Raw genomic sequence first — 6,271 nt, forward strand, 5'->3', positions numbered from 1 at the left:
CAAGCAGGCAAATCTCTATCTTTTGGGGCATAAGGATTGTGATTAGCTTAGTAATGAAGGTTATAATTAATGACCAGTAACGCTGCACTTCGGGGCATGACCAGATCATGTGCATGAAACCCGCAGAGACAGCTCGGCAGCGCCAACCCTGCGACGTGGTATATTTTGTGAAGCCTATATGTATATGTATAATAAAACTTGTGTAGTATTTTAACCCCTTTCATGACTAAGCCTATTTTTGACATTGGGTGTTTACAAGTTAAAATCCATATTTTTTGCTAGAAAATTACTTGGAACCCCCAAACATTATATATGTATATATATATATATATATATATATATATATATTTTTTAGCAGAGACTCTAGAGAATAAAACGATGATTGTTGCAATATTTTATGTCACACGGTATTTGCACAGCAGTGTTTTAAACGCAACTTTTTGGGAAAAGGGACACTTTCATGAATTAAAAAAAAACTAAAAGGTAAAATAGCCCAATTTTTTTTGCATAATGTGAAAGATGATGTTAGGCCGAGTAAATAGATACCAAACATGTCACACTTTATAATCGCACGCACTCGTGGAATGACGACAAACTACGGTACCTAAAAATCTCAATAGGGGACGCTTTAAATTTCTTTCCGGTTACCAGGTTAGAGTTACAGATGAGGTCTAGTGCTAGAATTATTGCTCTCACTCTGACGATCGCGGCAATATCTCACATGTGTGATTTGAACACCGTTTACATATGCGGACGCGACTTCCTTATACGTTTTCTTTGCTGCACAAGCTTGCGGCGACGGGGGGGGGGGACTTTATTTTAAAATTAATAAATTGTTTAAAAAATAAAAAATGTGATCACTTTTATTGCTGTCACAAGGAATGTAAACATCCCTTGTGACAGTAATAGGTGGTGACAGGTACTCTTTATGGAGGGATCGGGGGGGTCTAAAAGACCCCCCACCCCTCCTTTACACTTCAATGTATTCAGATCGCCATTTTCGGCGATTCTGAATACTGTATATATTTTTAAAACCGGCGCCGTTGGCAGCCGAGTAAACCGGAAGTGACGTCATGCCGTCGCTTCCGTGTTTACAATTAGGAGACTGGAATGAAGCCGCTTATGGCTTCATTCTAGTCCCTCCCTAGCCGCTAGAAGCGGCGGATTGTACATCGGTGGTCCCGATTGAACGGGAGCCCCGGTAAGAGTGGCAGGAGGTGGCGGGAGGGGGGGAGGTCCCTTCCCGCTCCTCCGGCATAACAGCCGAGCGGCTTTTAGCCGCATCGGTTGTTATGGCTGGAAAGCCAATTGCCCGCTCTGAAAAACGGTACCGGGATGATGCCTGCAGGTGCGGGCATCATCCCGGTATAGCTCCCGGAAGCCGAGTACGCACATCTGCGTACGCTCGGTGGCAAGGGGTTAAACTGGATCAGCCAATCTCTAGAAGAGGCCAGGTGTCTAAAGGGGGAGTCCCAAAGATCCTCCCAGTCCTCCCCATCCAGCCCCGCCAGCTCCGATACCCAGAAGTCACAAAGTCGCTCCAAACCATGATGTACAGTAGGCGGCAGAGCCTTGTAAATTGTAGATAATGGTTTAGTTAGTGTCTCTTGACGTTTGAGCAACTCCGTGTTTGACTGGTAAAGGGTCAGGGGAGGGCCCCCGAACTGTGCCCTATAAGCGTGGCGGAGCTGCAGGAACCGGAAGAAGTACACATTGGGTAAGTCGAATCTAGATTTAAAGTGGGAGTTCCGCCGTTTTTTTTTTTTTTTTTAAAAAGCCAGCAGCTACAAATACTGCAGCTGCTGACTTTTAAAATAATGACACTTACCTGTCCAGCGCGCCCGCGATGTCGTCACCCGAAGCTGATCTCTCGATCGTCTCTCGGGTGCTGCCGCCGCCATCTTGGGTATGGGAATCAGGAAGTGGAGCCTTGCGGCTTCATTTCCCGGGTTCCCTACTGCGCATGCGCGAGTCGCGTTGCGCAATAAGGACGGTCCCCGCTGTCTCTGGGATCTGTGTGTTTCCCAGCAGGCAGCGGGGGGGACCTTCGGAAAGGGGCGTAGATTCTGCGGAAAGGGGCGTATATTCTGCAGATATCTATGCCGGAAGTGGGTGCAGATACCTGTACTGTACAGGTACCTGCACCCCCCTCCCCCCTGAAAGGTGCCAATTGTGGTGCCGGAGGGGGGGGGGGAGGGTTCCAATGAGCGGAAGCTCCACTTTAGGGTGGAGCTCCGCTTTAAGTTGGTCAAATGTCAGCAGTGCACCATTTTCACAGATATGATGTAAATATCGGATACCCCGCGACGCCCCTAATTTAAGGTTCCTTTTACAGCTGAAAAAAAAAAAGTTTTTCAAAAATTGTTTCTGATTTGCACTCTGTGATGTTGGCGTTGTTATTCATTCATCTTTTTTTTTTTTTACATTTTACCACTTAGTTTTTCATTCCTGTGTTTGTCCTCTTAGAATAAATTTTGATTATCTTTGGCTTTTATTGCATCGCACACTGAATATGTCATCCTCACCCCGATGACTTCCTGCGCGCCCTGCCTAGAGGAACGTCATCGTGAGGTCTTTATGACTTTTTGTTGGAATACAAGGTTCCATCTCACAATGGTGAGCATTTCTCCAGCCGGAGCTCCTTTCTAAATCTTTGTGACTTTTATTACAAATATTGGGTTAGGAGGGAACGGTTAGAGGACAGATTTCCTCTGGCGAAGAGGATTGTGTGTCCTTGGCTGTTAATGCTGGAAATATTTTGTTGATTCACAAAAGACGGACTTTATTGTGATATCTGTCAGGACTTTGTGAATGGATTCATCTGTGAAGACTCTTAAATGAAATGAAAAACGTGGAAAGAGAGGAAATTGTCGGCAAGTTCACATTTAAACCACTAAATTCTAGGCTAAACATAAATGAATGCAGCTATAGTATGTATTTATAGCGGTAGTAAACTCATTTTTTTTTTTTTTTTACCTACAGGTAGACATTAGTTTCATTTCTGAATTTGTTTAATGAATTTCAACATAATAATTAATTTGGAAATATCCAAATTAATGAAACCGTTTAGCAAATTTTTCCGAATATTCGTAAATTCAAATATTCGAATAAGAACTATTAAATTATAGGTATTGGAATTTCTTTTCAAATTTAGCTGTTAGTGAACGTAACGAATACGAATTTATCTGAAGTTATGAATTATCCAAAATCACGAATGCTGCATCGAAACAAATAGAACATAACAAATTATTAATAATAATAATAATAATAATAATAATAATAATAATAATTAATAATAATAAAAACATTTTATTATTATTATTATTGTTATTATTATTTATTATTAATTTGTTCCATTACATTTGTTTAGATGTTACTTATAAATTATCCAAAATCACGAATGCCGCATCGAAACAAATAGAACATAACAAATTAATAATAATACATAATAATAATAATAATTAATAATAATAAAAACATTTTATTATTATTATTATTATTATTGTTATTATTATTTATTATTAATTTGTTCCATTACATTTGTTTAGATGTTACTTATAAATTATCCAAAATCACGAAAGCCGCATCGAAACAAATAGAACATAACAAATTAATAATAATACATAATAATAATAATAATAATTAATAATAATAAAAACATTTTATTATTATTATTATTGTTATTATTATTTATTATTAATTTGTTCCATTACATTTGTTTAGATGTTACTTTTTTTCGTAAATTCAAAAATTCGATATTTGGAAATTCGGAAATTAGAAAATTCGGAAATTCGGAAATTTGGAAATTCGAAATTCAAAAAATCCATAAGTTTGAAAAATTACAAGAACTGAAAATAAGAAAGAAAATCTGAAACACCGAAAATTCTATAAGACCCCACATCTCTCCTCCAGACTGGAAAGCATGAGAGCAAAAAAAAAAAAAAATGAACAATCCCATGCTTTCCAGATGCGATCACGGCTTTGTTTACAACCACGGCCCTGACGTGAAGTCATAACGTCGCGCCCGGGTCTCCGTCGGTCATAGAGATGACTGGAGACAATCTGGTCACCGGAAGTCTCTATGCTCCTCATCCTGGTGGCAGCACATTCTTTCTCCAGGTCCCCAATGGCACAGGAGAGCCCGGAGAAGCACCAGAGAGAGGTGGGCGGGGGGGATGTCCCCTCCCGTCACCTGTAAGTATGATCGTTCTTACGGTGCACAAAATCGCTGGCTCTAAAAGATGATATCCGAATGATGCCTGCAGCTGCATCCATCATTTATATATTCAAATATAAAGACGTCATATGATGTCCTTGGGCTGGAAATAGTTAAAGAGGCCTGCCCCCTGTCAATCCAAGTTGGGGATTGGTCAGGGATCCTTAAAATACCCCAGGCAGCCCCACCTCTGTTCCCTTCCTTTCCTTCTAGGACTTTCTAGAAGCAAAAGGGAGGTAACAGTGAAGTGATGAGGCTTGTGAGTCATTAGCTGCTACCCTGAGCCACTCCCAGCCCAGAATGAAAACGAACAGGCCTTGAAACCCACTAAGCCTGCCTAAATGTACCTACTCTGCCAACAAAAGTCCTCCCTCTAGCAACTCTGGTGTCATATCTGATATAAGAGGGGCTCTGATGTCATATCTGATGTAAGAGGGGGCTCTGGTGTCATATCTGATGTAAGAGGGGGTTCTGGTGTCACATCTGATGTAAGGGGGGCTCTGGTGTCATATCTGATGTAAGGGGGGCTCTGGTGTCATATCTGATGTAAAGAGGGGCTGTGGTGTCATATCTGATGTAAGGGGGGCTCTGGTGTCATATCTGATGTAAGGGGAGCTCTGGTGTCATATCTGATGTAAGGGGGGCTCAGATGCCATATCTGATGTAAGAGGGGGGCTCTGGTGTCATATCTGATGTAAGGGGGCTCTGGTGTCATATCTGATGTAAGGGGGCTCTGGTGTCATATCTGATGTAAGGAGGCTCTTGTGTCATATCTGATGTAAGGGGGGGGGGGGGCTCTGGTGTCATATCTGATGTAAGGGGGCTCTGGTGTCATATCTGATTGATGTAAGGGAGGGGGCTCTGGTGTCATATCCGATGTAAGGGGGCTCAGATGTCATAACTGATGTAAGGGGGCAGTGGTGTCCTATCTGATGTAAAGAAGGGCTGTGGTATCATATCTGATGTAAGTGGGGGGCTCTGGTGTCATATCTGATGTAAGAGGGGGGCTCTGGTGTCATATCTGATGTAAGGAGGACTCTTGTGTAATATCTGATGTAAGGGGGGCAGTGGTGTCATATCTGATGTAAAGAGGGGTTGTGGTATCATATCTGCTTTAAGAGGGGGGCTCTGGTGTCATATAAAATGTAAGAGGGGGGCTCTGGTGTCATATCTGATGTAAGGGGGCTCTGGTGTCATATCTGATGTAAGGGGGTTCTGGTGTCATATCTGATGTAAAGAGGGGCTGTGGTATCATATCTGATGTAAGTGGGGGGCTCTGGTGTCATATAAAATGTTAGAGGGGGGCTCTGGTGTCATATCTGATGTAAGAGGGACTCTTTTGTCATATCTGATGTAAGGTGGCTCTTGTGTCATATCTGATGTAAAAGGGGGGGGGGGGCTCTGGTGTCATATCTGATGTAAGGGGGCTCTGGTGTCATATCTGATGTAAGGGAGCTCTGGTGTCATATCTGATGTAATGGGGGGCTCTGGTGTCATATCTGATGTAAGAGGGGCTCTGGTGTCACATCTGATGTAAAGGGGGCTCTGGTGTCATATCTGATGTAAGAGGGGGGCTCTGGTGTCATATCTGATGTAAGGGGGGCTCTGGTGTCACATCTGATGTAAAGGGGGCTCTGGTGTCATATCTGATGTAAGAGGGGGGCTCTGATGTCATATCTGATGTAAGGGGGGCTCTGGTGTCATATCTGATGTAAAGAGGGGCTGTGGTATCATATCTGATGTAAAGAGGGGCTGTGGTATCATATCTGATGTAAGAGGGGCTCTGGTGTCATATCTGATGTAATGGGGGGCTCTGGTGTCACATCTGATGTAGGGGGCTGTGGTGCTTTATGTTTATAGCGCAAAAAATAAAGAATGCAGCGGTGATCAAGTACCCCCAAGAGAAAGCTCTATTTGTGAGAAAACAAGGGCATCAATTTTGTTTGGGTACAGCGTCGCGCGACCGCGCAATTGTCAGTTAAATTGGTGCCGTATTTCAAAAAATGATCCTGGTCAGGAAAGGGGTAAAACCTTCCAGGGCTGAAGTGGTTAAAG

This window comes from Lithobates pipiens, unplaced genomic scaffold, assembly GCF_037356315.1.
Source record: "Lithobates pipiens isolate NorthernLeopardFrog02 unplaced genomic scaffold, aLitPip1_a1.2 Scaffold_22, whole genome shotgun sequence".
NCBI lineage: Eukaryota > Metazoa > Chordata > Amphibia > Anura > Ranidae > Lithobates > Lithobates pipiens.